Source organism: Anomaloglossus baeobatrachus, unplaced genomic scaffold, assembly GCF_048569485.1.
Source record: "Anomaloglossus baeobatrachus isolate aAnoBae1 unplaced genomic scaffold, aAnoBae1.hap1 Scaffold_352, whole genome shotgun sequence".
NCBI classification, from domain to species: Eukaryota; Metazoa; Chordata; class Amphibia; order Anura; family Aromobatidae; genus Anomaloglossus; species Anomaloglossus baeobatrachus.
In genome coordinates, this window is record NW_027442881.1 from 103,031 (window position 1) to 116,628 (window position 13,598).

A 13,598-nucleotide genomic window follows, 5' to 3' on the forward strand; every position below is an offset into this window, starting at 1 on the left:
TGCAGAGCTGCACAACGATTTTCGGACCCGTATTCAAAAGTCAAGTTTCTTAAAGAGACAGTACACTTTAAATTAAAATGGCCGAAAAAGATCTCTGACCGTTCCCCACTGCTGAAACAGAGCAAATACAACCTGATACTGTCCATTATGAAGTCCAGGAGGCAGATCCCACGCCTCCAGCAGACCAAGTTGTCCGACCGAAGCGCTCTTCCAAACCCACGATAAAGGCCACTGAAAACTATCACACTATGAAAGATGAGCTATGTGAACACCTGGAAGAACTGTGGGAACGAGTCACCTATTACATGCCAAGACTTGAATCCTCATCAGGTGATGCCACATGCTTACAAGCCGCTCTGGAACGGCTGAACACAGCTCATGAAAGATACAAGAGACTGTCAACAAGGTACATTACCTTTCTAAAAGACTCTAAAATTGATGAAGCTCTTTCAGACCTGAGCAAGGCACAAGAGGTAGACAAGGAAAGAGATGCCAAGGTGCAAGATGCCATAGACAAGGCCGAACACCGTATCTCTCACCAGCAAGAAACCAGATCACACCGATCAACCTCATCTAGACGTTCCTCTCGGTCATCCAGGTCATCATCCTCAAGAAGCTCAGCCCTGAGTATACTGGATACTAGAGGCCCGCATAAGAGCAGAGGAATCCAAGGTGAGACGTTCCTTCACAGAAAGAGAAGTAGAGGAAGAAGCCAAAAGGGCAGAAGCCCTTGCAAAAGCAGAAGCCCTTGCAGAAGCCGCTAAGGAAGAAGCCAAAAAGGCAGAAGCCCTTGCAAGAGCAGAAGTCGCTAAAGCAGAAGCCCTTGCAAGAGCAGAAGTCGCTAAAGCAGAAGCCCTTGCAAGAGCAGAAGTCGCTAAAGCAGAAGCCCTTGCAAGAGCAGAAGTCGCTAAAGCAGAAGCCCTTGCAAGAGCAGAAGTCGCTAAAGCAGAAGCCCTTGCAAGAGCAGAAGTCGCTAAAGCAGAAGCCCTTGCAAGAGCAGAAGTCGCTAAAGCAGAAGCCCTTGCAAGAGCAGAAGTCGCTAAAGCAGAAGCCCTTGCAAGAGCAGAAGCTGCTAAAGCAGAAGCCCTTGCAATAGCAGAAGCCCTTGCAATAGCAGAAGCCCTTGCAATAGCAGAAGCCCTTGCAAAAGCAGAAGCCCTTGCAAAAGCAGAAGCTGCTAAAGCAGAAGCCCTTGCAAAAGCAGAAGCTGCTAAAGCAGAAGCCCTTGCAAAAGCAGAAGCCCTTGCAAAAGCAGAAGCTGCTAAAGCAGAAGCCCTTGCAAAAGCAGAAGCTGCTAAAGCAGAAGCCCTTGCAAAAGCAGAAGCTGCTAAAGCAGAAGCCCTCGCAAAAGCAGAAGCCCTTGCAAAAGCAGAAGCTGCAAAAGCAGAAGCTGCTAAAGCAGAAGCCCTTGCAAAAGCAGAAGCTGCTAAAGCAGAAGCCCTTGCAAGAGCAGAAGTTGCTAAAGCAGAAGCCCTTGCAAGAGCAAAAGTTGCTAAAGCAGAAGCCCTTGCAAGAGCAGAAGTCGCTAAAGCAGAAGCCCTTGCAAGAGCAGAAGTCGCTAAAGCAGAAGCCCTTGCAAGAGCAGAAGTCGCTAAAGCAGAAGCCCTTGCAAGAGCAGAAGTCGCTAAAGCAGAAGCCCTTGCAAGAGCAGAAGTCGCTAAAGCAGAAGCCCTTGCAAGAGCAGAAGTCGCTAAAGCAGAAGCCCTTGCAAGAGCAGAAGCTGCTAAAGCAGAAGCCCTTGCAAAAGCAGAAGCTGCTAAAGCAGAAGCCCTTGCAAAAGCAGAAGCTGCTAAAGCAGAAGCCCTTGCAAAAGCAGAAGCTGCTAAAGCAGAAGCCCTTGCAAAAGCAGAAGCTGCTAAAGCAGAAGCCCTTGCAAAAGCAGAAGCTGCTAAAGCAGAAGCCCTTGCAAAAGCAGAAGCCCTTGCAAAAGCAGAAGCTGCTAAAGCAGAAGCCCTTGCAAAAGCAGAAGCTGCTAAAGCAGAAGCCCTTGCAAAAGCAGAAGCTGCTAAAGCAGAAGCCCTTGCAAAAGCAGAAGCTGCTAAAGCAGAAGCCCTTGCAAAAGCAGAAGCTGCTAAAGCAGAAGCCCTTGCAAAAGCAGAAGCTGCAAAAGCAGAAGCCCTTGCAAAAGCAGAAGCCCTTGCAAAAGCAGAAGCCGCTAAAGCAGAAGCCCTTGCAAAAGCAGAAGCCGCTAAAGCAGAAGCCCTTGTAAAAGCAGAAGCTGCTAAAGCAGAAGCCAAAAGGACAGAAGCGGAGGCTCGGATAAAGATTCTTCGGTCACAGATGGAAGAGGAAGTTGCGCTAACTAAAGTGAGACTACTTGAGCAAGCATTGATCCAAGGCCCTGATCCAGCTCATTCGCCACCACTGGAAGCAGACAATCCACTTGATCGCACAAGAGACTATGTACTGAATCAGTTACCTGTAGCAACCCCGGTTTGCAGTACCGTCCAAACCGACAACACCGAAACCTCCAACTTACCTCTACCAGTGCCAGTACCACCTAAAGCTCCCGAGCAAATTAATAAGTCACCAAGAGGTGCCCTCTCAAACACAGCCACCACGGCAAGATGGCAACCAAGTGTTTCCTGACCCACTTCCACAGCTCAAGCAGCGGTCATCAGAATCTACAGAGGCTAAACCACAGCTCAACCCTGCAACAACGTCATTCTACCCGGGAACATCTCATCCATTCACGCCAGGCAGCCCATACGCCCCAGGGGCATCACGAGTCGTCGTGGCAACAAGTGGTGAGAAATCAGATATGTCTGAGTTTGCCAGGTTCATGGTGAGCAGAGAGCTAATCAACACTAGTCTCACGAAATTTGATGATCGTGCAGAGAGCTACAGGGCCTGGAAAGCAACTTTCAAGGCAGCCATCGCCAATCTCAACTTCACTGCAGAACAGGAGCTCGACCTCCTGATCAAGTGGTTGGGCCCAGGCTCTACAAACCGTATCAAGAGCCTCAGAACCGTCTTTGTGGGACAAGCAGAAGCAGGTCTCGCTGCTGCATGGCAGAGACTGGAACGCACCTTTGGCAGCGCAGAAGCAATAGAGAAAGCCCTATTCAAGAGACTGCAGGACATCCCAAAGATCAACCTTAAAGAAGTCCACAAGCTTCAAGACCTAAGTGATCTGCTCATGGAGCTGGAGCTCGCCAAAAGAGATCCTCGTCTGTCTGGGCTGTGCTACCTGGATACAGCCCATGGAGTGAACCCAATCGTGGTGAAGCTGCCATACAGTCTGCAGGAGAAATGGGCAACGTCAGTCTCAAGGTACAAAAGAGTGCATGACGTCACCTTTCCCCCATTTATTCAGTTCTGCAAGTTCATCGACGAGCAGGCCCAGATGAGGAACGACCCCAGCCTCGACTTCCTAGAGTTCAACACTTCGGCAGCTGCAACATCATCATCATCAAGGTATGAAGGTGCCATACACAAACGCAGAGACATTAAGAACACTGTGAGTGTTAGGAAGACTGAGCTACCATCACCTGCAGCACCCACAGATAAACAGTACATCTCATCACGAGATAAGTCTTTCAATCAAGAATGTCCCATCCATAAAAAAACCGCATTCACTGAACAAGTGCAGAGGGTTTAGATCCAAAACCCTACAGGAGCGCAAGAAAGTCCTCACAGAGCTTGGGATCTGTTTCAAATGCTGCGCATCACTTGAGCACATGGCCAAGGACTGTAAATCCATCGTCAAGTGTGAGGAGTGTCATAGTGAAAAACACGTTTCGGCCATGCACCCAACCCAGCTAGCTAGAGACACACCGGCTGCAGTCACCACCGCTCCCACTCCAAGTCATGGCGGGGAGTCCAAGAATCAGACTGACACCACCACAGCCGTCTCCTGCTCATGCTCAGAGGTATGTGGAGAGGGCCAAACACAGAAATGTTGTGCCCGAATATGCCTCATCAAGGTTTATCCTGAGGGACATCCAGAAAAGGCAATGAAGGTGTATGCCATCATAGACGACCAAAGCAACCGGTCCCTAGCAGGAACCAAATTCTTTGAAGCCTTCGGAATTAATGGACCATCAGAACCCTACACCTTGAACACCTGCTCAGGTCGCATAGAGACTAGCGGCAGAAGAGCCCAGGGATTCATTGTTTCTCCTATCAATGGGAAGACTGAAATACCTCTACCAATGCTTGTTGAATGTGACAAAATACCCAGCCACAGGAAGGAAATTCCTACCCCAGAAGCTGCATTTCATCAACCACACCTAACACACCTCGCTAGTGTTATCCCACCTCTGGACAATAACGCAGAGATTCTACTCCTGCTCGGCAGAGACAATCTAAGGGTACACAAGGTGCGACAGCAGTGTAATGGGCCTGACTATGCACCATACGCCCAGAGACTGGACTTGGGATGGGTAGTCATAGGAAATGTGTGCGTTGATCGATCAGAAATTGATTCCTTCAAGACTTATGTGCATGGAGATGGGCGCGCAACCTGCCTAAAGCCATGTCCTCATCACTATGGAGTGAAAGAGAAGTCTCCAGACACAATACAGCTACCTGACATCGCTTCTTCTCTGCATATCGACAACTTGGGAGGATCATTCTTTCTCACAACCAAGGACGACGATAAAGTAGCCTTGTCAGTAGAGGACAGAGAATTCATTGGAATAATGGACTGTGAGTTTTCTAAAGACAAAACCAACCATTGGGTCTCTCCATTACCCTTCCGATCTACCAGGGTAAGACTCCCAAACAACCGAGCTCAAGCTCAGACCAGATTTAACTCTCTTCAGCGTTCTATGAACAGCAAACCTGAAATGAGAGAACATATTGTTGCCTTTTATAGACAAAATATTCCGCAACAACCACGCAGAACCTGCTCCATTCTTGAAGAAAAACGAAGAGTGCTGGTATCTGCCTTCATTCGGTGTATACCACCCACGAAAACCGAATCAAATCAGGGTTGTTTTCACCTCCAGCGCCAAACATGAAGGCGTATCCCTTAACGATGTTCTCCTCACAGGTCCTAACCTAACAAACAACTTGGTAGGCGTATTGCTGAGGTCCAGAAAAGAGCTTGTCGCCATCACTGCCGATATTGAACAGATGTTCCACTGTTTCCTAGTCAGAGAGGACCACCGGAACTTCCTCAGATTTCTGTGGCTCAAGGACATTGACTTGGGGCTAGACAGTCCACTCGTGCAGAGGAGCCTGGGCATCAGATGGGATCTTGCAGCCGACTCCTTCGGATTTCAAGTAAGTTGCTCAGACAAGCCATTCAGAAAACGTGGTGTCCTCTCTATAGTGAACAGCTTATTCGACCCGCTGGGATTTGTGGCGCCTATCACTATACAAGGCAAATCCTTGCTGAGACAATTCTCTGAAACAGTCAAGGACTGGGATACCCCACTCCCTTCCGACAAACAGCAAAAATGGGAAGCTTGGAAACAGTCGTTGTGTGGGTTGAACAACATTCACATCCCAAGATGTTATATCAAAATCTCCCTCACCTCTAGCATAAAGAAGGAACTCCACATCTTCTCAGACGCCTCCACAGAAGCAATTGCAGCGGTTGCATACATGAAAGACCAGGCCACAGAAATGACTGGCCTATGGGACTGATACTAGGATACTGCCTAGTCAGGACGGCAATTTTCGGAAGGTGGAGCTAAAGGCCATCAGGAAAGGTGAGACGAAGACCTTTGCAAGGCCAATCCACGAACTTGTTCTGCTGTTGCCCATAGAGAGCGTCTCTACGGGATGAACGCTACCGGTCCTGAACTTTGAGCCATCTTTCTTGTTTTGGACTCAATTGAGCTTGTTTTTGCATTTAACGTGCCTTTCCTTTCAGGTTGTATTATGGACTCAATAGTGATATCCCCAAAGTGAATTTCAGACGGGGAGTGTGCTGTTCCTAATTGTTTTAATTAAAACTGTTATTTAATGTTTTTCATGCTTGTCTCTGCTGCCATCTACTGGTCAGACCTTTCGGCTCCTCTGTTTCTTTTGTCCAGCCCATGGGAGTGTCTGTTGACCCTCTTGCATCACTTCCTGGCAGTTCTAGCCAGAGTTTTTGTGAGAAAAACATCCCTTATTGGAGCTGCTAGAAGCAAAGTCTTCTGACCTTAGTGACTCCAGAAACGAGCATCACAAGAGAACCACAATGCCAGGTACTTGGACTACTGTACTCTGCATGTCCTAACCTTTGGAGAAAATAAACCACCATTGTTTCATCTCAGCATGTGCATGTTTCACTCTGGAGCGCTCTGGTCCTGTCTGCCTCACCTATAGGAAAAACAAAGGTAAGATTCTCACAACATCTCACAACTACGCGCCTTCAATCACCTTTTAGTGGGGACAGAACAACATGCGCACACAGCCTTATAATATTCCAGAATACGGCCCCAGATTTTTGGAGACGATTATTGATCCCCGGATTTATACTGATTGTCAGATCTGAAGTCAGGAAAGAAATCTCCTCCCTAAATGTCTCTCTCCATCCACAGGATTACACCATAGTGAGGAAGACATCGGAGGACTGCGTGACTCCCATCATTCATCTCCAGGAGTCAGGAGGGTGGAGCCAGAACCCCATCACAGCCCCTCCCCCGATACATGAGAGGAGCAAGAAGAAGATTCTAGAGCTCAGCAACAAGATGATTGAGCTGCTGACCGGAGAGGTGATTGCTGGGACATTATACAGGAAGCACTGGAGGATTCTGGGTGATGACCGGAGAGGTGACTGCTGGGACATTATACAGGAAGCACTGGAGGATTCTGGGTGATGACCGGAGAGGTGACTGCTGGGACATTATACAGGAAGCACTGGAGGATTCTGGGTGATGACCGGAGAGGTGACTGCTGGGACATTATACAGGAAGCACTGGAGGATTCTGGGTGATGAGGGGAGAGGTGACTGCTGGGACATTATACAGGAGGCACTGGAGGATTCTGGGTGATGTCGGTGTCATTGTTGTCAGGTTCCTATAAGGTGTCAGGACGTCGCTGTCTTTCTCTCCATGGAGGAGTGGGAGTATCTGGAAGGACACAAGGAGCGGTACGAGGAGGTGATGATGGAGGAGCAGCGGTCGGTGACATCAGGTGAGGGGCGCGGCTTCTTGTTGGCTCCGGTTGATGTGATGACGTCTCTGACGCGTCGTTCTATTATACGATCATTAGATACAAGAATTTTCTGTTTTCTGATTGTAGAATTTATTTTAAACAACTTTCAGACAATAGAGATACCTATTTTTCTCCTCCATCGCTGATTTTCTTTCTATTCCATCACTGTGTGTCTCCTACAGATGGATCCAGGAGGAGAAATCCCCCAGAGAGATGTCCCCGTCCTCTGTGTCCTCAGGACTGTCCAGAGGAGAAGCACAATGTCCCGGATACTCCTCAGGTAGATGGCGCTGAGCCCTGGACCGGATCTGTATATGGGGGACATTTCTGCTCCTGCGGTCGTAGGTGTCATAGATATTGGAGGTCTCTTGTATTGTGCTGATTGTTACATCTGATATATCAGGGGGAAGATCCGACTAATATTAAACTGGAGGCAGAAGAAGAAGTGATGACGAGGGGGGATCAGCCGAGTGTGAGTGACGGGAAGGAGGAGAGTCCAGGAGAGGTTTCCACAGGTGAGTAATGATGGCCAGGCAGGGGCCGATGGCCAGGCGGGGGGTGATGACGGGTGGGGGTGATGACGGGTGGGGGTGATGATGACCGGGTGGGTGGTTAACAAAGCATCATGTTAACAAAGAAGTTTTCAGTAGCTGATTCAAACTGGTATTAGGACGCCAAAAATAGGCTGATGACGTACTATATGGACTTTGCTGTTTATCTCTGACCAATCAGGGACAATGTTGAACTGAATAACTGTGTGTATTTTATAATATACGGATCAGAAGACCATTGAGCTTCTCCCGGATAGACGTCTCTGTGTGGTCATTTTCCTCATACATACATCTGCGCAGATCAATTTGAACTCCGTCTCTGTGACCCTGAAACACCCCATTTGTGGTTTTCCCAAAACTCTTGACCTTGACAAGGACAGAGCTGGTTGCGCGGTGGTGTACTGAACTGAGGGTTATTGTAGGTTTTCAGGTTCCACGCCTGTCGCCGAGCTGGCATACCTAAGGCTCTATTGTACCCTGGGAAATAGGCTCTAAGTAAGGATGAAGGGTATGAGTTCTTTGTCAACACCACTATTACTAAAGGAAGACACAAGGGAGCAATAAATGAACTACATAACAGAACTGCAATCACTAGAGGCCTGGTAGGAAGTACAAACACTTATCTGAGCTGCAGCAACCACAGGAGTCTGGAACAGCGGAAAATGACTTTTAAACAGCTCAGTCAGAAATTAACTATAAACCTGACCCAAATATCCTCAGGGTGAGGTTTATAAAGGAATTGAGAGGCTGACAACTGAGAGAAAAATAACTGACAGTCTCGCAAGGTCCTAGAGTCCGCTGCTGTACAAATCGGGAACTGTTAGATAACAACACATGCTGCCACTCTCTGGGATTTTCTAACACTCGCTGCCGCTGAATTAATACTAATTAAGTTTATATAGCGTCAACATATTCCGCAGCACTTTACAATCTGGTGGGGGCTTGTATAGACATAAATAGCACAAAATAGTACATAATTCAGCAGCTCCAGTAAGAATGAGGGCCCTGCTCCAAAGCTTACAATCTATGGGGAAGAAGGGGGACACAAGAGGTGTCGCACACTTGTAGATCTGGCCGGCCATCGTTATGCTAGTTTATTGGTTACATATAAAGATGAATGACCTGGTCTTTAGACAGTAATCTTTTGGGTGCCCTTACGTGCTATTGGTTGTATGTAGGATGTGAGGACAGAAATAGGAGAGAGAAGGGTACGAGTAGCATTTAGAAGGTGGGACGGGCATTGGCAGTTGCAATACGGAAGTCCAGGGAGATAACGGGATTTAGGTGTGGAGCAGAAAGTATCATTATATGAGGATGACCTACTTTTATATTTAGATAGGGTACATTCCTCGATTTTGCCGGCAATGGATATCATTCAAGAATTTGGGCGGAGGTCTGGCCTTCGGATTAATTGGTCCAAATCAGCTTTAATGCCGCTAGACCCTCTCCCGGTGGATTTCTCGGACTTGCAGATACCGGTTCCTGTGGTCCGAGAGTTTAAGTATCTGGGAGTAACTGTTAGCCCAATTCCGAAGGATTTCCAGGCCCTAAATCTGGAACCCCTGTTACAGCGATTCAGAGCAAAGGTACATACCTGGTGCCGTTTGCCGCTATCAAATATCGGTAGATCCAATTTAATTAAAATGGTAATGATGCCACAATTACTATATCTTATACATAATTCTCCAGTGTGGATATGTAGGGAATTTTTTGCAAAAATTAATACATTATTCTGGGAACTTATCTGGAAGAAAAAACAGGCTAGGATTCGACTGGAAGTGCTACAGCGGGGAAAGGAGGAGGGAGGACTGGCGGTACCAAACCCATATATATACTATATAGCCTCCCAGATGCAACATCTGAGTGGTTGGGGCAAAGAAGGAGCGTATGATAATAGTGGTGATATAGTGAGAGAGGGATTCGTATTGAAGTACCCAGGTTGCCGGTTGGATGTGAGACAAAGACAGATAAATGGGGCACGATATCCCACCTTGGCTATGATATTTAGGGTATGGGACAGAGGTAAGGCTCTTTTGAAGATAAATGGGCCTACGGAGTTTTGGCCACTGTGGCGGAACCCGGGTTTGCCAGAAATTAAAAAATTAGTAGGGTTTAGAGGATGGGAAGATAAAGGGATCCATTTAGTGTCACAAGTACCACAAAATAATACTCTCAAGAGTTTGAGCAATTGAGAACGGAGTTTCCCCTCCCGCATCTCTTCTTTTATCAGTATTTACAGCTGAGGCACGCACTGGAAAGACAGGGGAGGACCAACCCGGTGACAGTGACACATAATCAAGCATTACATATGCTGCTTACATCTGAGTCCTCTAAAGGCCTTATTTCTGAACTATACAGAAGATTACTACCTGCCCATCTGGAGACATATCCACTGACTGTTAAAAGTAAATGGGAACGGGACGTTGGTCCCCTGACGGAACACCAGTGGTCTGACATTCTAGAACAAGTTCCTAAACTGGCGGTCTCTGAGTGCCAAAGACTTTCTCAAATATATCTCATCCACAGGGTATATAAAACTCCCAGCCTACTATTCAGGATGGGACTTAGGGCGGCTTTGCACACTACGACATCGCAGGTGCGATGTCGGTGGGGTCAAATCGAAAGTGACGCACATCCGGAGTCACTTGCGATGTTGTAGTGTGTAAATCCTAGATGATACGATGAATGAGCGCAAAAGCGTCGTTATCGTATCATCGGTGCAGGCTCCGACATTTCCAAAATGCTGGTGCAGCGACAGGTACGATGTAGTTCCTCGTTCCTGCGGCAGCACACATCGCTGTGTATGAAGCCGCAGGAGCGAGGAACATCTCCTACCTGCGTCCTGGCTGCAATGCGGAAGGAAGAAGGTGGGCGGGATGTTTACATCCCGCTCATCTCCGCCCCTCTGCCGCCATTGGCCGCCTGCAGTGTGACGTCGCTGTGACGCCCACGACCTGCCCCCTTAGGAAGGAGGCTGGTCGCCGGCCAGAGCGACGGTCGCAGGGCAGGTGAGTGCATGTGAAGCTGGTGTAGCGATAATTATCGCTACGCCAGCTATCACAAGATATCGTACCTGCGACAGGGGCGGGGACTATCGCGTGCGACATCGCAGCATCGGCTTGCGATGTCGCAACGTGCAAAGCCCACCTGAGACCAAACGCACAATGTGTTAGGTGTGGACAGGATGATGCCCATTTGATGTGTTATGTGGGAGTGTGGACACATTGGTGATTTCTGGAAACAAACCCTGGGACTCATAGACCAAATATCTCATATCACAATACAACCGTCCCCTCGTCTCTGTTTGTTGGGTCTGTGGGAGGGAGGAGTGGACCCGGATTCTCCAACAGCCCTGGGAATAGCCTGTATCCTGTATCAAGCAAGGAAGATACTGGCATACCATTGGTTAGATCCTCCACCACCAACGTTATCAGAGCTTAAAAACAAATAAATTAACGTCATTAGATTGGAAAGGGGAGTTTATTTAAAGAGAAAAACACTGAGAAAGTTTTACAAAATCTGGCAGCCATGGATGGAGCCGCCGGGCCTCCCCTCTGGGGCACTGGTGCAGGATGCAATGCTGGACAGTTACTGTTGTGCTTGCAGTGAATGGAACGTTTGGGGAGTAAAAGTTAAAACTAGTGTTTTACGTGGCAGAGTGGACTGTGAGCGGCGCTGTGGGAGGGGCCGGAAGGGTGCGATTGATGATTAAACGGGGAGAGAGGCAAGCGGGTATGGAAATATGATGCGGAGCGACGCGGCTGATGGAGGAGGCTTTCCTATTAGACTGAGGGATTATTGCAGAATTTAACTTTTGTTTATCTGTGGAGCCAGGTTGTTTGTAGGCTCAATTTATAGAACTGATAGAAGAATCCTTTCTTTCTTTTTTTTTTTTATATACAGAGGAAGAACCTGATTTATAGACAACATATGTATTTTCAATGTACACCTTTACTAGTTATATAAGATGCAATATATTTTCTCTGTATTGATTCTTAGTTTAATAAAAAAAGATCTGATTTAAAAAAGAAGGTGGGACGGGGGAGAGTTAGGTTAGTAAGTTATGATAAGCTGTCTGAAGAGATGTGTTTTTAATGTACGCTTAAAAATTTGGGGGCTGGATATTAGTCGCATTCTTTGTGGTAGTGCATTCCAGAAAACTGGCGCGGCACGAGAAAAGTCTTGGAGACGGAGGTGTGAGGTTCGTATTATGGAGGAGGTTAGTCTAAGATTATTTGCGGAACGAAGGGGGTGGGTAGGATGATAGACAGAGATGAGGGAGGAGATATATGGAGGTGCAGAGCTGTGGAGAGGACAGGTAGGATGATAGACAGAGATGAGGGATGAGATATATGGTGGTGCAGAGCTGTGGAGAGCTTTGTGGGTGAGGGATATAAGTTTGTATTGTATTCTGTAGCTGATAGGTAGCCAGTGTAGTGACTGGCACAAGGTGGAGGCATCGGTGAAGCGGCTGGACAGGAATATGACCCTGGCAGCTCAATATGGATTGGAGAGGGGAGAGTTTGGTCCAAGGGAGACCAATCAGTAAAGAGTTGCAGTAATCCAGGCGGGAATGAATAAGAGTGGCAGTAAGGGGGGTTTTTGCAGTTTCGAAAGTAAGAAATGGTCGGATTCTAGAGATGTTTTTGAGATGTAGGTGACATGTGCGAGTGAGTGATTGTATATGGGGAATGAAGGAGAGTTCTGAGTCAAATATGACCCCAAGACAGCGAGCGTGCTGCTTGGGAATAATGATTAAATCATCGAAGGTAATTGAGATGTCGGGTGTAGGTTGGTTGGTAGAGGGAGGAAACACAAGAAACTCAGTTTTGGAGAGGTTCAGTGTCAGATAGACAGAGGACATGCTTTGAGAGACAGCAGAGAGACAATGCCTGGTATTTTGTAACAAAGCAGGAGTGATGATTGGAGATGATGTATATAATGGGGTGTCATCAGCATAGAAGTGGTATTGGAAACCGAATCTGCTGATGGTTTGTCCAATCGGGGCGGTGTATGAAGAGGAGAGGGCCCAAGACTGAGCCTTGAGGAACCCTGAAGGTGAGGGGGAGAGGAGCGGAGTAAGAGCCAGCAAAGGAAACAGTGAAGGAGCGGTCGGAGAGATAGGAGGAGAACCAGGCGAGAGCGGTGTCCTTGAGGCCAATAGAGCGGAGCATGGTGAGGAGAAGTTGGTGATCCAGTGTCAAAAGCAGCTGAGAGATCCAAGAGAAACAATAGGGAATAGTGGTCTTTAGATTTTGCTGTTAATAGATCATTTGAGGCTTTGGTGAGGGCCGTTTCGGTGGAGTGTAAAGAGCGGAAACCAGATTGAGCGGGATCAAGAAGTGAGTTTAAAGATAAATAGCAGATTAGCCGAGAGTAGACCAAGCGTTCCAGGAGCTTAGCGATAAAGGGAAGGTTAGAGACTGGTCTGTAGTTAGCGGCACAGACCAGGGAAGGTTTGAGTAGAGGGGTTATGATGGCATGTTTAAATGATGAAGGAAAGATACCTGATGAAAGAGAGAGGTTAAACATTTTGGTTAGATGGGTAGTGACAGCTGGGGAGAGCCTGAAGGAGATGTGAGTGAAGAGGGTCACTGGTGCATGTTGTTGGGCGGGAAGAGGCGAGGAGACGCGTCACTTCTTCTGTGACAGGCTCAAATATTGATAGTGAACTTGAGGTGCCGGAGAGGAGGGGATCCAGGCTCTGAGGGGAGTTTTCAAAGATTTATTTGTGGATGTCGTTGATCTTTTGTAAGAAGAAAGTGGCCAGATCGTCAGAGCTTAGGTTGGTGACCGGGGCCTGTGCTTTAGGGCTCAGGAGGGAGTGGAAGGTTTCGAAGAGTCGTTTAGGATTGTTGGCTAGTGATGTGATGAGTGGTAAAGTAGACTTGTTTAGCCAGATGGAGAGCAGAGTTGTAGGTTTTGAGCATGAACTTATAGTGGATGAAGTCT

General features: G+C 47.7%; 1 pseudogene; it reads left to right on the forward strand.

Annotated features, from left to right (window-relative positions):
• The window catches only part of LOC142272600 (uncharacterized), a 140,505-nt pseudogene that overhangs the window by 96,745 nt on the left and 30,162 nt on the right, over positions 1–13,598 (forward strand).